This window comes from Galleria mellonella, unplaced genomic scaffold (genome assembly GCF_026898425.1).
Source record: "Galleria mellonella isolate WM207_F2 unplaced genomic scaffold, CSIRO_AGI_GalMel_v1 utg800, whole genome shotgun sequence".
NCBI lineage: Eukaryota > Metazoa > Arthropoda > Insecta > Lepidoptera > Pyralidae > Galleria > Galleria mellonella.
The window spans coordinates 464,334-487,779 of NW_026442158.1; the positions used below are offsets into that span (position 1 = coordinate 464,334).

Consider the following 23,446-nt stretch of genomic DNA (forward strand, 5'->3'; position numbering starts at 1 on the left):
CGACATCATTATTTACTGGAGTATTTATAATTTAATATTAATATATACTTTCTTGAAGAAATCAAATTATTACCAGTATACCAAGTGCATGATGTAACCCATTGGTATCATTTAATATCACGCTTTTGTATTAGTCAGGAACAGATAAAGACCGATAGTTTGACGCAGATTGATAACTATTTCAATCGATGAATTTATATATAGAGACAATAGCGCAGCAACATATTCCTACTGTGACTCATTTAATTCAGAATATAGATAAACTGTCGGATCAGTATAGTCCAAGAGCGTCTAAAGACTTGTTTCCACAAAATATTATAACTGTAAATTTACAGAGACCAGACGTAATTGAGCATCGTACCACCATCTTACACGTGGCAATTAATAGGAGTATCATGGAAATTACAGTATATCCTATATGTCTATAAGTATTTTCATGTTCATAGACGATGGGTACCATTTTTCATCCGATGTGTTCAATAACTTAATGAAAGCTTACCTTTAAATTATTGAATAAAAAGGAAAATATTAATGTGTCCCGGGGTGTGTGTAGTGTCTTTATATTCACCTGTGGATGGGTGTAAGTCAAACAATGCGCGGGGTGCGTAGTATCAGTGTGCGATCCCGGCAGCATGGGTCCAGCGGTGGCACGCTCTTGCCCCCTCTCGCGCGTAACGCCTTCTAGTTTATTTGTGTTGAGCCTGGCAGTACTCCGCGCTGTCCAAGCGGAACTCCATCAATGTCGCTACAGAAGAGATCTCCAGCTGCAACAAATAGAAAAAGCACATTAAAATAAGATACTAGGAAAATATTGAGCCGAGCTTGCTCTAGGCAGTACATAGAATTCCTTCTGCTTTACGACAGTCGACAACTCGACAACATTTAAAAACAGCAAGAGTTGTTACACGTGCAAGAAAAATAAAAAAGTATTATATTTGGATAATTTAAATCCAGAAACATTTGTGAAGCATCTCGGCATTTTTTATCTCAAGATAGCTTGCAGATCTGAATTAGGAAGCATACTTCATTTAAAAATAAGAGAACTAAACCAACAAAACATTTCAGTACGTAAGATGAGCCAAAGACGTAAACAAATATCAAGTTTGTTTTTTTAAAACTGACACAAAATTAATACAAAATATTAAGTAATTTACTACTAGTGCTAATCCTAAAATAAGATGGTTTGAACTCGACCAGACTCGATCCTTGTCCTCACTCACTGGTTCTCGACCAGCATATACCAATATCATAAGCGGGGCTACCATTCCATTTTCATCCCATAAAAATAGTTGTAATAATTCCAAACAAGACTTAGAAGGTAATTGAAAACGGATATTATAAATAAATTGAAATAAGGTGCAGTTATAGAGAATACGACATGTGGCTATGTATGCTGGATTATATCACCATTATCTCGATAGCTGTGACGCCAGCCGTGTGGTCTTAAAACATCTCCCGTGGGTGTCCAGCGTCCCTCTTAAAACATCTCCAAAGCCTAACTGCGGTTACCAAAACGTCTGCCAAGCATGGCAGAATCCTTCAAGGGGGAGGCTAATATTCAGCAATAGACAGTTAAAGGCTGATATGATGATCTCGATAGCATCATCATGGTATTGGAGCGTCCATACGCTACGGTAACCGATTACCATCAGATAAGTGGTAAGCGGTTACCGTCGACTTCTTTTTGCCACCTCAGTGGTATAAAAAAATAGCCTTTACATGTATTGACGTCGTATTTCTTAAAATATAAATAGTTCAGTTACAAATCACTTACATGTCTGTATTTTACGCACTAATTAACACATTCCTAAACAATTGAGGATCTGAACACTTATGCAGCAATTGTGGAACAACAGTATATAACGTTATGACCAGAAATGTGAAAAGATCATTCGGTTTCCAGAACACGAGCATGATTGTATTTAATAAATTTACTAAGCGATTGAGAGGGGGTTTGTTGATGTTGATTTAAAGATACGAAAAATAATATTTATACACGGACACGACTTATGACGAAAACATCATGAATGCGACTCATTGTCGCTAGTTCAAGACGACGCAACAGATTTTGGCAAGAAAAATGGTAGCGTGGGATGAATACGACGACATGTTTACATTTGAAACCGCTAGATCACTTGTCCCTTTTCTGTCCGCAAATAATCTTTATACACTTTCATCAACATTCCAGCTATTAATTGTCAACTCTCCTTATAGACTGCTATCCATAAGGAATGGTACGTAACTAACTGCATTACATCATTTATAGTTTACACATTATGCTTTTTACTGCATTACACATTACTCATTTGTGGTCATAGCTGTATCGAGTTAACTTTAGTAAAAAAAATTATCCATTCGCTTCGATAATGGTTTCGTTTCAAATTTCAATGTTGTTCTTTCTTGTGAAAATTTGCTCAAATTCTATTAAAACGTTTACTTCAATACATACATTTATATTATCAAATTTTGATCCAAAGATGTAGCATTTGGGATGTGGCCAAAAGGAAAATGGATCATTGAAATTAGGGAAATATAGACTCGGTCATTTATATTTTCCTTGAACGAAAATAAATACCACACGATTGTGCGATGTGAGTTTAATATCATTGCAAAAACTGTATTCGCAACAATTAAGTAATGGCGACGAGTGCGACATAATTGGCTATTCAATTTATTCTTCAATTTATGCTAGACTGAACTGCAGAGACAAAAATACATATGACTGCTTCTCAGAAATAGATTCAGAAATAATAGGCAAGTATTATATTCATGTAATAAAAGTACAAGTACAAATACGATGCCAATACGTAATATGCTAAATGGACTGTAACGTCTATTTTAAAGTCAACAAACTTGTGTTAATAGTTTGTAAACAAACATAAATCTTAATGTGTTGGGCAAGGTCAAGAAGACCACAGTTGTAGGATGTGCATAAAGCAGATTCAGTCTAACCGGTGGAACTTACTTTGCAGAATGCCTTTATGTCTTTGCGTCGTGTCCTCCCAATTTAATATACTTGTTAAATTAATGTTATAATTAGACATTTAAACTTAATAAAAATTCAATTATTCTCTATATACATCACTATTAGTACGTAATATTTAGCAATCAGTAGGTACATAGCCATTAAATGGACAATTTAGTATTGCTGCCAAAAACAACGAGTGCATCCAATACGACATAATCATAATTGATCAAATGGTTTTTTATTATTGCCAGGCGTTTCGTTCAACCTCTTAGGACAATTAGTCAAAGTTTTGATAATTACAAAACACTCGATATTGGTTAATAAATAATTACTCATAATAAAGAAAATAATTTTGCTCCTTAGTTTCTTAGAACAATCACTATTGTTCAAATTATCAATCACTACAAATATTGACATATCAATTGAAGTGAATACAAAAGATTTCAAGCAGTAAACAAAACGCACTTAAAAATAGATAGTTATGCACTTAGATAGATGATGTTGTTTTATACATACGATAATGATTTGTAACATTATTATTTATACTTTATTGTATACACCTGATAGCACATAAAAATATGACAGAGGTATGTAAGTAAATGTATAAAGGCGAGCTTAACTCTAAAATAGTTCATTTCTTCTTTAATATTATTTGTAAGTTTACAAATATCAATTTAATATTAATCGAAAATATCCTGTGCAAGAAAGAAATTGAAAGAAAGTATTTATTTAATGATTTTCATTGACACCAATTTGTTGGAGAGAGTACCACTTAAAATCAAACAAAAAAAAAATACTGGATTAAGTTTGTAATAACAAATGGTAATAATAATTAATCTAAAAATAGAATAACAAAATATTTGGAAATAAAAAATGACAATTATGTGGATACCCACTAACAAATAAATAAAAAGAAAAATGCATTTTGCAAACTTAAACATGAACAAGGAAGAAATAAAAAGGTAAATGATAAATTGGCCGTCTCGAGCAGTCTTGGAAAAACGATGTCTCGTATTGTTAGCAAAAGATAGTTTACCCGAATCCAGACTAGACGCGACGGTCGATAAACTCTAGACTACCCTCACACACGTGTGCAACAATGCAGATATTTTAAACTAACATTTATAATGTCTGGACCCAGGGGAATGTCTCGACATTGAATATCAATTAACGTAATGTTGGAATATAAAAATGGTCTTTGTAGTAAAGTATATTCCAGAGAGCACTACAATGGCAGCGCAAGGGCACGGGGATATGCGGATGTTATCGCTCTAACAATAGCTTTGGCAGCGGTATACATTATAGCCTAGTTGGAATTCAATAGACAATTTGTGCTTCAAATTGTACATCACATACTCGACACGTGGCAAACAAATACAGTTAATAATATTCTGACTAATACGCATACATCATAAGTTTAAAACAGCTGGTTATTTAGAACACAAAATAACATAGACACGATTAAAAGTCAATTACAATTCAAAACATTTATGGACGCGTTATATATATGAATTGTATTGAATGCTAATGAATATATGCGGCACATACCGTGATATAAGTAGTTTTCTGTCATGCATGGTGGATGACTACAGACGAGGTCGTCAAGCCACAATAATAGTAGCACTAATGCTAATGCATATACAAGTACATATAAACGTAGACACTTCCAGCCTGCTATTTTATCGCCCGTAATGGTAGGAAATTTGCATTCTTCAGTTGTTCACACAATGAAACATTGGATAATTTACTTTTAAGAAACATACAAAGCCTTTACAATTTCAAATAGTCTACAAATTCAAATAATCGAACAAATAATCTTCATTGAATTTAAAAAACTTTTAAAAGTGTTAATGGCCAGGTCAATATTCTCCTTAGTGTAAAAGTGTTTGCCTTCAGCACTGACGTCGAAAATCACCATGAAAGACAGAACATCTGAAGTCCGGTAAGATAAGATAGGCAGGGAGTCCACATTTGTAAAAAGAACAATTCAAATAAAGATTCAAATAGTAGGTAAAACAATAATGATTCTATACCCACAATTGTTATTATTTGTACTCAAATAGCCACTGAGGTCGAGTGGTACTTCGTTGTTTGATCGGGATATGTTTACTGACCGGGATAAAAAGTAATCTACATCTTTCACCATTTCATATAGAACGAGTATACCATTCCTAGTGATTGGTTAAGGAGCTATATTTTTTATAATAATAGTATGATATATAAATATTAATTCCAGTTTTACATTTGAAGAATATTAAAAATGTATATCCAAATAACCATTTTATTGGTTATTTGGATATACACAATAATATTAAATTCTAATCTTTGAACAATCGTCAAGTGCTAGGGCTGCTTCTAAATTCCTGTCTGTCAGAATTGCGAACGTCTGATAAGATTTATAACTTGAAATTTATCAAATGAATCATGCTTACCTTAAAATATATTATATAAAAAAGAATTATTATTATTTCTAATACACTTTAATTACACGGCATTTTTTTATTTATAGATTATTATTGCATGATAACAATTTTGAGTTTTTTAAATTTATGTTTATCTCCTTGTTGAATCCGTTTCCAAAAATTGTAGTTTTGTTTTTTTTTTCAGCTATGAGCTAATTATTTTAGCTTCACGATTAGTAATACTACATAGCATATATAGCAATTTCAATCAAGGACATCATTGTAATCATATATTAGCGAAACATAATGCAATTCTATCCACTCCACTTTATCTAGGGATTATCGCCGAGTGACGGTAATATGAACATGTTGACTTGTAAAGTCACGTACGTTTAGCATTAGACGATGTTATAGCTACTACAGGTAAATACAAACTGAAAGCTAAACTGCAAAACTCGCAACTAATTATATTTATATTAAAATGTCACGAAGTATTGCATAATTGTGTATCTTTAACATTTCACGTTTATATTACACGGACATGTGTATTACAAAAAGCTATATTAGTTGGTTTGATTTAAATAGTGCTAAATAAATTTTCATGATCCTTAGCAATTATCAAGTGGTAACATCTTTATAGACTTAACACGACATCATAATAAAAATTGGATTGGATAATAGAATATGCACACACAGATATGATTATTACAATCTATCAACTTTTTCTTATGAGCTTTTTCTAAAGAGTCTTCTAAAAGCAAGAGATTCCCAATTCACATGCAATGTTGTGTGTGAGATTTTCAAACGATTTTGATAATTATTTTCGCAATCACGAGGGTTTACTCCCGTCTTGGTTCCAAACTAATTTCCTCATGACCTAATTCGTTGTTTCTTAGTTTTTACAGAACGTAATTACATCGATTCGTCGATTTGATTTTGTACCACCACACTAACTGTCATTAAGTAGCAGTGGTGCAATATTGAATTGTATGGATAACCGATACATTTAAACCTACTCATTGTCACTACTACAACCGGTTAGACCGACCATTACAATAGTGAGACTTTTGTGTGGCCAAGAATTCTTGTACTCTTAACAGGTATAAGGAAAGATAGCTCTATAATTGATGATGAATTATTGTATAAATTATAATAAATTTGACTTGATTATCAAAACTAAAACATTAACAAATTAAAAAAAACACACACTGGAATAACAAACAATATAATCAAAGTACCAACACCTTTTTTCATATTCAAGGCAAAAAACATTAAAATAATTAACGTGTAAACATTACCAAATAAAATCTATGCCTGTACATACAAACAAAGAATGGCATCAAGAATAGAAACAAATACGATTTTTAGGAAGCAATTATATATATGACCGTGAATACACATTACTAATATAAAAGATTTATCATTTGTTTCTTGAACAGAAATCTATCCACATCCATTAAACAGGGATATCAAACTTAATATGTTTACTATTTGCTAAATGTAATCAATAGTAGTAATGGAGGTAGTAGTAGTGATGACAGTAACAGCAACATTTCTATTAAACATGGTAATACCAAATTTGGTAATTCCTGTATTATAAACAATGCCATTAAAACAGCCTGTGTTGATTTCTCAGCTGTAGTTAAAATATAAATAAATCTGCAAACAATAAGTGTGCATGATGTTATTAAAATAATATTTGTATGATATGTGAAAGCTTTGTGCCCATGCCAACAAAGCGCCAGGGCCACTCCCATAAGTCTACAAGTAAATTGCCTAGTAATTGCCACAATAATTAAGGGCAAACGAATTAATTAAACTAAATGTGCCACCTACACATTCGCCAAAACAAATCGTTTGATGGGTAGTCTGGAGTCACATAATATTTACTCTTGTCTCTTGGTCTACTTTAATGAAAGTTATACATTTTCCTTTTACGTCATCCGGTTACGTCAAAGTTTAATATAGGAGGCACTAACTTACACAAGTGTAAATGATAATACTAAGTCAAACATGGAACGCACGACTGAAAAGGACACCTGTTGAATATTGTTCGCGAAGTGAAAAACTTACAGAAACACAACATATAAACATATGAACTTAAAAATATAACAGTAAAACTGTAAAGATTACATAGCCAACAACAAATTACCTGGACACCTATATTGACCATATCCAAATAACGAAGGTCAAACGTCGGATATACACAACAGATCTACACTAAAGGAGTTCTGATCTCGTCACGGGCTCACGATATTCGAAAAGCAACTTACATGTATCCGGTGTAGCGTACGCGACAATAATTGTAGAAACACAAAACAAAGTTAATAAACCGGTAGGTGTGTAGAAAGTAACAGAAACTATCGTGCACACGCAACTGAAGCTGTCGTCGTAGACAGAGTTGAAGGTTATACGTTCACATCTCAACGGGTCGACACTGTCCGTGCCGCGGTCGTGCAGAGACTGGCGTGATGCCTTGCGTCTAGCTCGCGCCCGCACCAGCACCCGCGCTGGCTACTAGCGACGTCACGCCGCGCCGCCGGCGGGGGCGTTGGCGTCACCCGCCAGACATACGCCGTATATCGCCCGCACACTCAACACCGACCATATTATTTGTACCGTATCGCCTGTGGTATTCGCACCAATTCAAACTTTCCGCAACTACTATCGACACAATACGAAACTACCAAGGCCATTTTTTATCCAACTTTTAGAGAGTTCGTATCTACCTGGTAACATCTACATTACCTATCAAACTTTACGGATAAAAATATCTGAATGATAATAAAACGGACAACAATAAAGGGTATCGGAATGATTATTTAAAAGATAAAAGAAATGCTAATTTGGGTTTAGATGTTACCAAATATATTTAAAAAAAAATCTAATCTGCTACTCTACTACTTAAGTACTCTTTAACCCATTAGAAGTCACTGTACTCGATTGAGTACAGGCATATATTTAAGTGCCAGTTACAGATCGCGTAAAGTTATCGTAGCCTACCTTATTATTTTACTATATCAATCAACTGTTCAAGTGTATTGACGAATATTACGAGGGTAGTGTGATTTTTTATGATAAAAAGTGTAAGTTGAAGTTGTATCATCGAGACACTGTGGAGGTAAGTTCATTATTTTAATTATTTTCTAATAATTACCGTTTATAAGTAGATTTTTTTCATTTCATTAGTATAAAATACGTATCAGGATTACTTATAAACAATAATGCAATCATTACTTGTAACTAAAATAAAACAAGAGCCATGTAAATGTTGGTGTACTCGGTTGAGTACAGTGACAACATAAGTAAGTAAAATAACCATTTTTTTTCAGGTTCCTAACAATAAAAAAAAGCATTTTATAACTCGAACGAGCTACAAGAGGCTTGAAGCAGCGATTGAAGCTGTTTTAGAAGAAAACGATAAGGGTGAATATGACTTGGCGATCATCCCACCTGATGACAGATGAGGAGAAAGGCACTGATGAGGATATGGCGACATGTCCCATACCGCAAGACGTACTTGGTACTATGGAGATATTCACATACCGAAAGGATAGGAATACGTAAGACAGCTCGTACGACAATAGTGATGAAAAACCGCTGGTGTCAAAAAGAATACGATTAGATTCTACTCGGATCGGGCTCGAATTTGAAGTGGATTGGCACTTCGAATTCGAACCCGATCTAGCGAAAGTGTTCCCCTACATACTCTTTGCCGGCCAAGAAACTATTATATTATTATTGAAGTCCATGACAGGAAGAGTACTATTTATGAACAGCTGAAAGGCCTCAATTCTGTACAAATATTGGAAAAAAATATTGATAATGATATAATTGATATGATTATAGAAAACACAGCCAATTATACACTCATCAACATAATAGACATGAATTTCGACTGGATTCCTCTGATTTAGAAAAAGTTCTTAGGCTTAGCACAAAGGATATGAAAAAGAAAGAACGTGCCACTTATGACTACAGGTTTGACAAAACAGGTGAACTTTTATTAGTAAGGTGGAAAGATAACAGTGTATGTATCATAGTAACTAGGATACCATTGAATCGCTAGAAACAGTCAAGTGATGGTGTCGAATAAAGAAGGAAAAGATGGACATGGCACGTTTATTCCAAACGTAGAACAAAAATATGGGAGGTGTGGATGAGCTGGACCAGTCTGTTTTATTATATAGAATTGCTGTGTCTAAAAAGTGGTGGTGGGTGTTGTTCACTTACATGTTAGACGTAGCTAATGCTAATGCCTGGCGATTACATGTGATGAGTAACGATGATCAACTCATGTTTCGTCGTCACATCGCACGATATTATTTACGCCAAGGTGATCAAAGAGATCGCGTCAGGCTGCATCAATAGTCTGTGGTCTTTCCCAAGATGAAGTTGGACACTATCCTACTAAAATTAAAAACAGCTGCGGTGTGTTCTTTGTCATTCAAGAGTGCGTTGGCAGTGTAAAAAGTGCCTAAAAACACTTTGTGTCGAAAAAGCGTGTTTGGAAATATTTCATACATAGAGGTGGTCAGTGTACTCAATTGAGTACACCCCCATAATTTCGCGAAAATTACTATATTTGAATTTTTTTTCGTATTTTGTGTTTTGATGCTCTTATTTTAGTATGAATAATAAAGAAAATTTAAAAAAAGAAACAGTACTTTTTATTTGACTTCTAATGGGTTAATAAACATTGCATCTAACAAACTCAAAAGCATTATACCGGTTCACGCACCAGCAACTTTTCTTTCGTCAACGATAATTCTGCTAACGTCCATGTCTACACGGTAATTTGAAAGATTGAGGTGATTAAACAAAAAGGTTAACAGCAACCAGATTATTGGAAGACAGTATTTTCTGTAGCATTTGGTATTCCAAATTAAAGAAAGTACGTGTGGTGACCGAGAATATTCGATTAAAACCCGACGCCCCTTCGGTCACATTCTAATAATAGCCGTAAACGAGAAAGAATCTGAGCGCAGAGACTCCCACGCGGACGCAAAATGTTAACGACAGACGACTGTTATATAAAAGAAAGTAGATATGTATGTTAGAGGGCAAATTTTATTACTCTGATGTCTAAAATGCGTTCCTTTCAAGATTTATAGTTGATGCATGAATGAGACAAAACTTTATGTTCCAAACTGAAAGGAGACATTTTGAAACGGTAATAATACTCGTAACTTTCCCTATTAAGCTTCCCATACTAATACAGACTCTGTACTACCCAAGTAGTGGGTACTACCCAACTGTTAATATCGTATGTGACACTCAAAATTTTGTCATTTTCAATGGACTTATCAAAATCGATTTAATAAATTAGTTTTTAATTAATTTAGCTGATTTGGTCACAATTGACTTACAGATTTATCCTATTGAAATTTTATAAAAATAGGTTCAATAATTTAGTTCTTAAATGAAAATTATTTTATTTTACTGAAACAGCTGTAATTTTGCGGAAGTCCATATCACTGATTAGTTGATTACAAGTTTAAAATACAAAATTATAAAATAATTATACAATAGGAATTAAACAAAATAACCCTAATCAACTAACCAAAAACTGGTTTTGCCACAACTGAAGTCTGTTTTTTTTTTAAAGTCAATTTCACTCAATATAAATATATTAAGAACAATATTACGTTTTATACACGAGGCATTTTGTTTATAAGTATGTACTTTGGTAAGTATATCAAATGTGATGGACACGCGTATCTTTACTGCCCACAACAACCCCCATCACACGATGGCAGCTTTTTCCGCTCGAAGATTGCCATTACACGCCAAATTCAACTTACTACGTCTAGTTTGGATAAATTTAGAAACACCCACATGAGGTTGGAATTTTCTAGGTCATTAGGATTTACGAGGGTAAAGCTTGTTGTTCTACAAATAATACCAAGTGGGTACATCTGTACTCGCTTTTATTCTACAAACACGAGTTGGTTTACCATCAGGATAAATAAAAATACTTGATTGAACTATAAAGACAATCCCAAGTGTTAGGCGTTTTGTATTTTTTTATTTGATGTGAATACCAAAAATTGTTATGTTGTAAATTCGAGGAAAAGCCTTTTCAAATAACAACAAACGTTCGAATCTATTCAAGATGTCTAAATGTCAGCCAGGGAAAATTGCGGGACTTTATCGATGCGAAATTACTTACGAGGAACTGGTGATGGAACTTATTTCCCTTGAGAAAGTTGTTTCTATAGTCACACGATATCATTGATTTCATGTTGATATATTCATATAAAATTTTAATGAATTGATTACGTGATTTGTGGAAATTTATAATGTGCGTAGAGTGAACAAGAGGAAAATGCAAGAAAAACGTGACTTTTTCGATCATAAAGAACGAATTTTGGCAGTTATGTAGATTAGATAGTATCAGATTTTTATCTTTTAAACTACCGTCAATAGCAAGAATATCAGGCTGTTATACGATATTTGGTACTGTAAATAGAGATGCGTAATTTTTGGATTAAGAATTCGATAAGAAATTTTCTATTGACGATAGAGCGATGAATGACAAAGAAAATTGATACAAAATTGAAAAACTACTAGGGAATATCTTTAAAAGAGCATTTAAACATGCAATATGTTTCAAGTTAACCATTACGTCGACAGGACAAACGTGCAGTAGCTTATCGACTACTCCACGTGAAGCAAACACGTGGTCATTAAAAACAACGTGCATTGCGTTCTGTACCAATATCAGGCTATTGTTAGTTTGCTCTCTATGAACTGTGATTATAGAATCTAACTTAGGTACACTCAAAACCAACACTCAGAATTTTATCGACTAACAATTTATCGTTCATCAACATTATTTTTTTTATTCCATCGAGGTAAATTTTCCCTTAATGGTGAAAGGTTACTGTTGCCTACGAAATGTCTGTAATTCCAAGGGCATTGCGCGTACGTTCTTATCGCTGAAGAAACCATCTTACTACGGGCACTAAGTCAACAATTTCTCAGAATAGTTTATGACAAGTATTTTTATTTTATTGTATATAACAATATTGTGATAAAACAAACGCAGAGAGATAAAGCTTTTGCTTCACTTGGAGTCGAAAGACGAAGGATTGTGGCACAATTCGTATTATTCCTCCACTACAGTCCTGTTGTATCTAATTATCTTCATACTAATAGCTAATTGGCGACAAAAATTTACACAATTTCTCGAGAAGTTCGTAACCAGGCATTGCGTCAGTAACAAATAGACATCGTTAGATAAATATTATATTTATTCCTTCCAAGTAATTGAATAGTTTGATAATAATCTGTTTTAACGTCTATTCAGAATTGGTTAATTATGATTAAGAAATTAGTTAAATATAAAGAGTTTTTTTTTTAATTCCATCTAAATTGATTTAACTTTTTTTTATTAAATTCCATCCTTTTTTATTATTCTACTTTAAGAGATGTAATTTTTTCCACACTGCATAATTAAATGGGACTGCTCTTGTCCTAATTTGTTGGCGCTTAAAATAGTAAGTTTTCAAATAAAACCACACATATGTTGTTACACAAATGCATAGCAACAAACATGTTTAATAGGGCGAGACGATGATAATTTATTTTATCTAATAGACCTCGATTGCGTTACAGCATTTAGCCCATACAATAGTCTCATTTTGTTGATAATCATAAATTTAATGGTTTACATTAAAATATTTATTTTCTATTGTCTTATAATAATAAACTGTATGTACTAGCAGTTTCCAGCACGGCATTGAAACCTAGAAAGTGTGGCATTTAGATACTTTATATAGGTAGTGAAAAGTGAACGTGCTGTTTACGCCTTCTATGGAGGGGAGTGCTGGACTCAAATCAACTTTCACACAATATCTACCAACCCACGCGGTGGATCAATTGCTACGCTTGTTCTATTAACATAGGATCCAAGAATCTTATTTATTGTAATGAAGCAGCGCGTAAAATACGCTTCGAAGATATCTGACCTTATTATCTTACAGAGAATAATTCAGAGTTTCCCTATACTTCGATGTTTGATAGAAAGCGAAGACGTAATGGCGAAAGCAATAAAATTCCTCTACTTATCAACATTCCAAAATCATACTGTAGCTTTTATTGCACAATTAATGAAAGCTTTTCGAATAAATTTTAATATTCTCTAATATTAACCGTACCGGTACGGTGAACCACAGAATTGACGTGACTAATGGTTCTGCTAAATCGAGCATTATGTTATTTTAAGGTCACGCAAGAGCAGAAGCGATAACTATCCTCTGTCCTATTTAATAACATCCAGGAACTGTCGAGAAAAACAAATTACAACTTAAAAAATATAAGCAATATACCTATACAATTTATTATTTTCGAAGAATTTCAATAAAATCGTTACGACGGCGGAGTTTCTATAATCCCCAAGTAAATAAACCTGTCAACCACGTTAAAATGATAAAAATTGTGAATTTAGAACGAGGTTCCTTAAATTAAATATGAGATTAGATACTGGAGTGCAAATAAGAAAAAAGTACACCGTTTTGGTGAGCTGGTTCAGGGGCTGTGGTTTTCCTGCGTTTTATGTCCTGGCTTATCTGTTCAGTTCAGTTTTCAAACAGCAAATGCAGTTCTGTGAGTATATTGCAACTAGAAACGGGTCACGACCCACTTCGTCAGGATCAATACTCGGTCATCGACTCCGCCCGCGCCTGTACAACCCCCTCAGTCTACTATTCTCCTATCATACCAATAAAACCATTCATTACACTATACAAAATTGCAAACTACAAATTTCAAGGGCACTTTGAAAGTTTAACTTATTTGAAATTACTATTAATATTCGATTAATATGTCAGAGTCTCGTGATAAAATCATCTAAATATATTTTTTATTAAGGTAACCTTGCGTTACATTTACGCCACAGATTAATAAGTGTACGTGACCTAAGACACTCATGTTTCCATCGGAAACGTTATATTGTTTAATATTCCCATTTGTATTTGTCTATCTCATCCAAGTTTCCATTACTAAGTACTCATTATTTATATTTGTCTCTCTGATATCCTTTCCATAGATGTATCCGTGTATTTAACCAATATAGTAATTGTAAATACTAATTAAGATATCTTTGTAATATATATTCAGATCATTTCCAAAAATAAAGGCAGTTCAGCACAGTCTACGAGTATATTTCAAAACATCAACTGTGTTTTATCCACCTTCCTAACACTTTCTTTATATCAATACAGATTTAAAAAACCATAATCTCTGTCGGGAGAAATAATCCACAACAGCTAGAACTACAAATAACCACATTATATTAACCTTTAGCCTGAAAGAAGTACATATTGTTACAGTAACTAATGTAGACATTAGAAAATTCGATAATTATGTGACAATAGTAACAATATAAATAATATTATAGAACACAACATTAACTAATATTTATTCAAAGATAAGCATTAAAAGATAAATCTTGAGACTACAGAAAATAGGTGGAGAGATTTGTGTTACTAAGCCAATAATGTGTGGGTTGTTCTCGCAATTTGAAATATACGAATAGCTAAGCCAATGCAATCTTCGACTCATGAAAGGTCCCTTATTTCTCAGAAATAAAATATAGTAGAATATAAATAGTATTATTAACAAATGTCTACCTGTGGATTTTACTTTAAACAAGAAGTTAAACTTGTTTGAATTTCCAATAATAATAAAAAAGCAAAATTATGCTCTGTTACAAAACAATTATTTAAATAATTATGACAAAATATGTCAAAAGACCTGTTAATTGCAAAAATAATTGACTTAGATCATCAAATTATTGATGAAGATAGCGCGTCACATAGATACCAATATACGCACATTGAAATACAGGCGAACCTCATTACTTATCCACTAATTTCATTGCACTTAATACATAATGAGGGAAAACCACAGGTACAGACTACGTGGAATGAGGGCGTTGGGACCGTTTCTTGGAATTTCTTGAAAAGCGCCTGGGGCCCATTCGGAAGGGATTTTAAAAAGTGCTCAAGTAAAAGCCGGTTATTTTTTGTTGTCAAGGGAATCCAGATTTAAATTCATCTATCCAGATATAGCAATAAATTCAATCTTAGTTAAAAACTATTTGATTGGAAAAAAATAATGGCTTCTCCTCACCCACATCTCCGGGATTTTCGGAGGTTTTGCTCGGTGTAACCAATTTAAGTGATGGTAGCCCTACGTGAAATCCATAATTAATGACTCTTTGAGATGATCAAAACAAATGGAACATGAATTGCGTAGAAGAGAGATGTTAGAGATTTGAATCGAGTGTTGAGGTATCGACTGACGTCACAACTGTGACGTACTGCGCATGACGTCACTTAACCAATATTTAAATATAGCTATATTGAAACAACCTTAACTGTGACATCACTAACAAAAATTCAGTGTCACTGAATCTATATTAGTAAATATTTATTGAATTAGGTGTTACTGAATAGAAAGTCCATATCACTGGCTATTTGATTACAATTATATTGTCTAAATCTGCTACCATTATACATATAGCTAGACAGAAATACAATTTTATTCAAGCCACGCAAAGAAAATCTTTTATCTTCAGTAACAGACTAAAGACAACCAAAGGAATCCATGAAAGTTTTATTATAGGTAGGAGGTACCTATTTCTATTTTAATATAGGTAACGTGATTCATGAAGGCTTTAGGCAGTATCCATCAGTGACCTAGCATGGCTCAGTGACCTGGATTTGCGCGCTCACCCCGCACCGCAGCCGTTGTTCTGACCGCTTTACCTGTACTAAATATACCTACGTTGGATGTCTGATATGTTACTATAGTTTCTACACCGGTTATATACCAGAATTCTGTAGTAATTGCCGTAGAGATGACATTTTCAATACGGACTTGTATCTGGATTTTATTTAATTATCCATTTTTTAGGAAAATAAATTGATTTTCTATTATTTCTACTTTTCTATTTCTGTCAGCGCTAATGCATACTCTCTGCTTCGTTACGGATCACTCATAGTTATGGGTTAGTCGCTTAGATTTTGTTTAATTCCGCTACCATTAGTATGCACGTGACTAGCAACTTTTAAGTATTAACTACTATTGTAATTAGTAGAAATTCTATGATCTTCCACATTAGTTATCAGTCTTCGATCGTTATTCAGTCCATGCACATGTAATATAACACCAAGTTCAGTAAAATGATCACACACAGTATATGCCATGAGCATGATTATGGTGTTATCCAGTTCATTTTTATAAGCGACAGTAACCATAGCTGTCTATAAGTTGTGCCCATTTCAATACAAAAAATACAGATCGACCTCATTGTACTTAAAATCAAAAGTGCAGCTGTGTGTGAACAATTAATATAAGGCCGTATAACCGTGTTTTGCACACAGTTACAAATGATGTAGTGATAGTAATAAATCTATGCTCAGCATTATTCGCAAACCTTATTATTAAAGAAGTCGAGCAAAAGGTCAGATTACGGCTCGTCAATAATGCGTATTAAAGGAGTTGTGGAGTGGCAAAGGGACGTATTCGGAGTACGTCGCCCTACAAGTTCGAAAACCCGACTACAGGAGCCATAGAGCAACGACCTTAGCCCTTGTTGAATAGCCGGCAGGTTTTTATACTTATGTCGTCGAGCGAGCGGCCGCCTCCCCTCCTGGGGGCGGTTAGCCTGCACCATTTAACAGCATTGGGCCGTAATCTTGGGAGGCGCGCAACAGAAATACGGAACTTCGTTACACAAATATGAAATCTAAAGGAAAATTTTATTTGATACAAGATCATTCAAATAAAGTAGCTCTTTATAAGGCAAATATTCTAAACAAAACTGATTTAAACTAATGAAATTAAGATGAGACTAATCAAAAAGTAAGTACAACTAAAAAAAATTATATCTTTCTCCTTTTTTAAAAAACTCTGATTAAATAACAAAAAAACTTTTGTCTGGATTAAATAGATTACTAAGCATGCATATATTTAAGGATAAGTGATAGTACTCAGTACAGTAGTAGATGTTCTATATAACAAACTTTTACGAGTTAAATTAATTAAAAGTACTATGCTATAATTATTTTAGAATATATCTAAATAAATCTGCTGAACTATTCCTTAATATTCATTCTGCTGTATTTTATGTGATGTTCGATACACAGAAAACCTATTCATATGTTAGCAGTGAAAATTGTATTCATTCTATCTTGGTTCTCGGTAATACAAATATTATTCATTGAGAATCGAGTTTGGATCTAAGTACACACACCTACGACTAAATGATACGAATATTCGTAACTGTGAATAATCCTGTGTATAAGATTTCCAAGATAAATTTCTCCATATAATTATTTAAATTACCTGCGAGAAGGTTGAGTCAACGAGGGGATTTACGCTCGAAATATACAGGTCTTAAAATAACACTGGACCTTAAAACGTTTATATCCAAGAACAAAAATAATAGAAATAATAATAGATATAAATTTCCTTTGTAATTTAACAGGTATGCTACAGGTAGCTGAGCCAGTCTGGGAAGAAAGGGAGTAATAGGGTAACAAAACTTGTTAACAAAAGAAGTTGAAATACAGGCGGATCATACTGAAACCATCATGGTCGCAATGGGTTAACTGACCTGCTTTCATCCTCACCTACCATCCTTTATTGGTGCCCCGCCAGCGTATATCAATAGTGCAGGTAGGGTTTTCACCCAAAAAAAAATACCTGAGCCAATATTATTCGTCGCTTTGGAGCTCTGTAAAATGTGAAGGAGGGTAATAACCGAAAACCTAATGATATTCCTTTTTCAAGGAACAAGGGTGGAAATTTGAAATAATAATAACTATTAATAACATCTATGCTTTTATAAAATACTGGGTAATATCGATATCATAATCAGCCTTTAAATGTTTTCTGCCAACTGGTAAAACTGGTACTGTATAACTATACGCCAATAAACATTAGTCCGAAAGAAACAGCGGTCGATAAACGAATGAAATTGATGATGAACGATGAACAAACAAACGTACAGTATGTTATAGCTGGATGCGATGTTAGTATGATATAACTCAATTTTTTAAGTATTTTTGGGAATAAAGTATTCAATATCACTTCCTTAAAAAGTATATGTATGCCCGTTAGATTCCACCCTATACAGCAACACTGGAATGACGCCATCATGTGTCGGCCGTAAACATAAATGGTTTCAAAATGGCGGTGTTAGAACAGGATCGACTGAACCAAGATTGTACGTGCTCGGGGTAACGGAGCACCGCTTGCGCAGGGTCAACACACGCTCACCCAAGGCCGGGTCGATGGCCTATCCCGAGCGTCAAGCATTATCTTGACGCTACGCTAGATATTTTATTAGAATCCAATATGTCGGGTCGACCTTAACACGAAATCATGAATATTTGGTGGACTTGCTACGGTGATTACCATCTTACTACCTACCTACATATACTATACGGTTCGTAGCTAATAGCAATAAGGAACTATGAATTAACATGTTACGTTTCTAATATGTTAGTCAGTGGTCACACAAGTTATTTGACCCCCGAAGAATACTATAAATCTACGCGCTATTGCGTCAATGCGCATAATTAATATGGCACAACATTACGATTGTGTTCCACAAAAAAAAAAAAACAGACTTCAACTGCGGATCTTCAACCGATTCAAACCAGACGTGTTTTAAAAATTAGACGACTGAATCAATTTCGTAAAATTTTTGATAAAATTTCTATGGCACCAAGAATTGTAAGTTATCCTTTGAAATAAAAGAATATTCCAAGTTATGAGGTAACAAACAAAAAAAAAATACAACCCCTCCTTTTTGAAGTCGGTTGAAAAATAGAATTCAAGTCGATAGATATTTTATAACTTACACGCGTAGAAAATAAACATAAAAGTCAATCGAGCGAACCCATAACAAATTACGCGAGGCAACCATAAAATTGCATTATGCAAGTATGACGTAACAGTGTATAATATAAACACAGCAAGATACAGGAAACATACCATGAACGTACCATATTATAAGTAGGTAAATATCTAACATAAACAACATTATCCGCTGTAAACGTATGACCGTAAACAGTTTGATTAAACTGCGCACACGATGACGTCAAACAAAGTTCATCTACTTTTATTATGCATATAACGTCAATAGGCATTTTAATTTTATCTAAATGCTAGTCCAAAAGAATTTTTATTGCAAAGTTAGAAGAGTGCATTTTACGACTGTAATATATCTACCAATAATTCATATTCAACGCAATCAACTATTGTTGGTATATATGCCAAAAATATATTTAGCAGTAAATAACAAGGAAACCTCAATGAATAAGATAATGCAGACTCATATAACCTTCAAATAAGACATTTTAGGTTGTCATTTATCACACAAAAGATATAATTCTATTCACTAGAGAGTCATACAACTATGAAAGTATCCATATGTTTGCTGGGATTGTAGACAAAACATTTACAAAAGAATTCATGGATCCAAACTCTACCTGGGTATCCTTTAACAAAAAATAAAAACTACCTGAGTATCCCTCCAGCAAAAAAATACGAGGGGTATTCTGGAAGGGTATTTTTTGTTGTAGCAGGTAAAGATTCCAAGGACCTTTCATCAAAAGTGAATATACAGTGACCTATGCTTGGTTTAAATAAGCCTGTCACATACTCTACACTTAAAGCAAAATCAACATGTTCAAAGATCTTGCTTATGTAACATGATCTGATGATACATACTTTGTTTAGACTATGTTCAGTCAACTAATTTATATACATATTTAAATTAAGTATCTCTATGTATATGTACAAAATGTCAGTACTAGTTGTCAATATGTATGTGTATGCATGAGATATGAATTATTGTATTAAGTATTTAACTATAAAATAATATTGATTTTAAATTACATAATAATTGCACAATAATTGTACATAATAACATTGATTACCTAAAAGGTATTAATGTAGTTCTTTATAAAAATAAAAAATAAATTATATAACATTAAAATATATAATATATATCCAATTATTTAAATAATATTATCTCTGTGTCTTTCTTTGTTATTAAAATCTTTGTGATTCAAATAAACTTTAACATTATGAAATATTGTGAAATTACATAGGCATTTATAATGAATTAGAAGAATACTGGATATGGTTATTTCAAACATTCCAATATTCATAAAAATTTGTATTGTCCATTTAAAATTTATAATGATCATTATATTACATTCTTTATATTGTGAAAAAATAAACTAAAACCTATATCAAAAAGCACAATGGATATTACTTCAAAGACAATGGCATGAACAGAACTAAACGTTTATAAATTTTGGAGTGAAAAATTAAATTAGAAGGAAGTAATTATGGTGTATAGGTAGTAGGATAGGTAATGCAAAAGTGTTATAAATATTTTGATAATGAATAAACATATAGACGGGTATACTATATTCTGCCCTTGTAACGTCTCAAGGTTACAATTCAGACTAAGGTCCCAAAAGGTCTATTAAATTGAATTTAAATTGTTTAATTTTGAAATTGTGAAAATTATTTTTTATAACTAGGATTAAATGGAAATAACAATATAATTGAATTTATATACATAGATGTAGAAGCACCCGGAGTTATACCAAATTGTATTACAATTTTAGTTGTAAATAATTATAGTGTTATTTAAAAAAAAAGCTAATATTTTAAATTAAAAAAAGAATTATCTATGCTTATTCATTCTCAAGAATAATGTGACTACTTACACTATAGACAGGAGAATTACATGAGAACAATAGATGCATGTTTAATGCATTTACAGCGAGTTTGAAACAAAGAAACAATAGGGAATGTGATATACATAAATTTGTTTTCACTGTACTAATAATTGAATTCTTATCACTTTTATGTGAAGAATGGAACATTTAGTAATTGATTCATAAGCTGGTTAAACTAAACTACAATGCAAAGCAATGTAGGGTAGATAAAAAAAAAACTGGCATTCAGGTAGATAATAATATAATATTTATTTTATACAACTGATTCGATACATACAGCACGATTCAAGTATACACATAGATCTCACACAACGTGATGGCTTAACAACTAGAACATATTAAATCTTAAGATCAGACCAGAAAAATAAAGAAAGTACACTAGTTATTCTGTGAAACAAATAAATGACAATCGCCACCCACCCATGTTAGTTTTTTACATCAAAATAGACAGTACAAAAATGAAATGAAATGTATCTACTTTGTAACATCAACGCCAAGTAACGTGAGGGTAGTTTAGGCAACGAAAATGTTTTATGATTATGAACATATTTTATGTTTATCGTACCTACTCATAAAGATTCTATTTTATATAATGCAAAGGTAATAATAATATTTTTTTATTATACGTATGTACGTACATATATTATGTAGGTACACTATATTATTTAGTATTATATATATCCTTTCCCATATATATATATATATATATATATATATACAAATATATATATATATATATATATATATATATATATATATATATATATATATATAAGACAATTTCATTCGTAATAGTTCAAAAGTGAGTTAATGCTTGATTGCAATAAGGTACAATATTGTATACACTGTAAACAAAGCGAGCTGCATTTTTAGAACATAGTAAAATCGATATTATAGATATTAATTTCCTTGCTATATTAACATAATGCTACCTACATAAGTAAAATGTAGTACTATATATATATATATATATATATATATATATATATATATATATATATATATATAATTGGAATAATGATAGAAAATAATACCTAGGTATAAAACCATATAGTTTTTTAATGGGTGGAAATGGAATGGAATTGCCATCTGTGCTATTGGTTATTTCTGGTGAAATACAAGTGAAGGCAAGGTTAAAATTAGGTCAGTTGACCCATTATGACGAATTCATCAGAGACCTCGTGGTTCTCGACATCACACGCTATATTACTAACAATGAGGCCGCTATGCCCGATTTCATATAACGCCTCCCCCAAAGTATATATAATAGCACCCAAACAGTATCTAATGGGTGTTCATTGAATAATTTTGTACATTAAAACTTAATTAATATTGGTTTTAATATATAACGGCTAGTTCTAGATGCTTGTAGAAAATTTCATAAATTCTGGTAGGTAGGTAGGTGGGTACAAACCGTAAGCATTAGCAATAAAAATGTCGCCGATAGTAGGTACCTTAACTATAACGATTAACTATTTAAAATTGTAATATTCAAACTACACAAACACGGGCACATTCTAGAGTTACATTTTTATGTTCCATGAGTATTCATGACGAATGAATGCTGACGTCCGCCTACAAAACCAATCAAGTGCTAGCCAACAGGACACGACCTTCATACATATTACTGCGATGAACAATCAATAAAAAGAAATAATTAGTAAAAAATAATAACTTACCTCCACAGCCATACACATTGAAATAGAAATTGAACGGTTGCAGCCGTGAGCAGCCAAGGAAATTCACCACACACGCCAAAAACGTGTGCTCTGCACAGTACAATTAGAGAACTGAGGATGGTGTTGCCACCTTGGTAGCGATGCGCGACTTGACTCATCGGACTACTAATTATTCGAATGAGTAATTCATTCGTATTATTCGAATGATTTTAAAACATTCGCTACTAATTTCATTTGACTACTAATTTAATCCGAATTCTAATTTCATACGACTATTAATTTTATTTGACTACTAATTTCAATTGACTACAAATTTCAATCAATTTAGTTTTTAGCATTTCAAACTAAGTATAAAAGTTAAAAAAAAGCACGCCATAATTCACCCACCTACATCCACATTCACACTAATACAAATGCAGGGACCAAGTTAGGGTAAGGAAAATATTATCTTTGTTTCTTGAATTTTTCTTATTTCATTTGTTTTCTCGTTTCGTGAATTTGTTATGACGATATAACTGAATCGCTTTCGTCTTCACTTATAACCTCTTATTGGTACTAATAGCGCAGGGAGGGTTATTAATCAATATCTTCTATTATAAAACCCTGATGATGAAAGATAGA

The 23,446-nt window shown here is 32.8% G+C and overlaps 1 protein-coding gene across 4 annotated transcripts in view; it reads right to left on the reverse strand.

The window, feature by feature from the left end:
• LOC113518408 (PRL-1 phosphatase) overlaps positions 1 to 22,985 on the reverse strand; it is a 29,249-nt gene extending 6,264 nt beyond the window's left edge. Inside the window, exons 1-2 of one of the 4 annotated variants that reach the window (XM_026903315.3) lie at positions 22,826 to 22,985; positions 569 to 764 (exon numbers count right to left, since the gene is read on the reverse strand). The gene's annotated coding sequence lies outside the window, so the exon portion shown is untranslated. Of the gene's footprint in view, positions 1 to 568; positions 765 to 1,774; positions 1,969 to 7,522; positions 7,923 to 22,825 lie in introns of those variants that run through there. The other 3 variants (XM_026903316.3, XM_031913358.2, XM_026903317.3) reach the window with 3 other exon arrangements.
• Between the last annotated feature and the right edge of the window lie 461 nt (positions 22,986 to 23,446).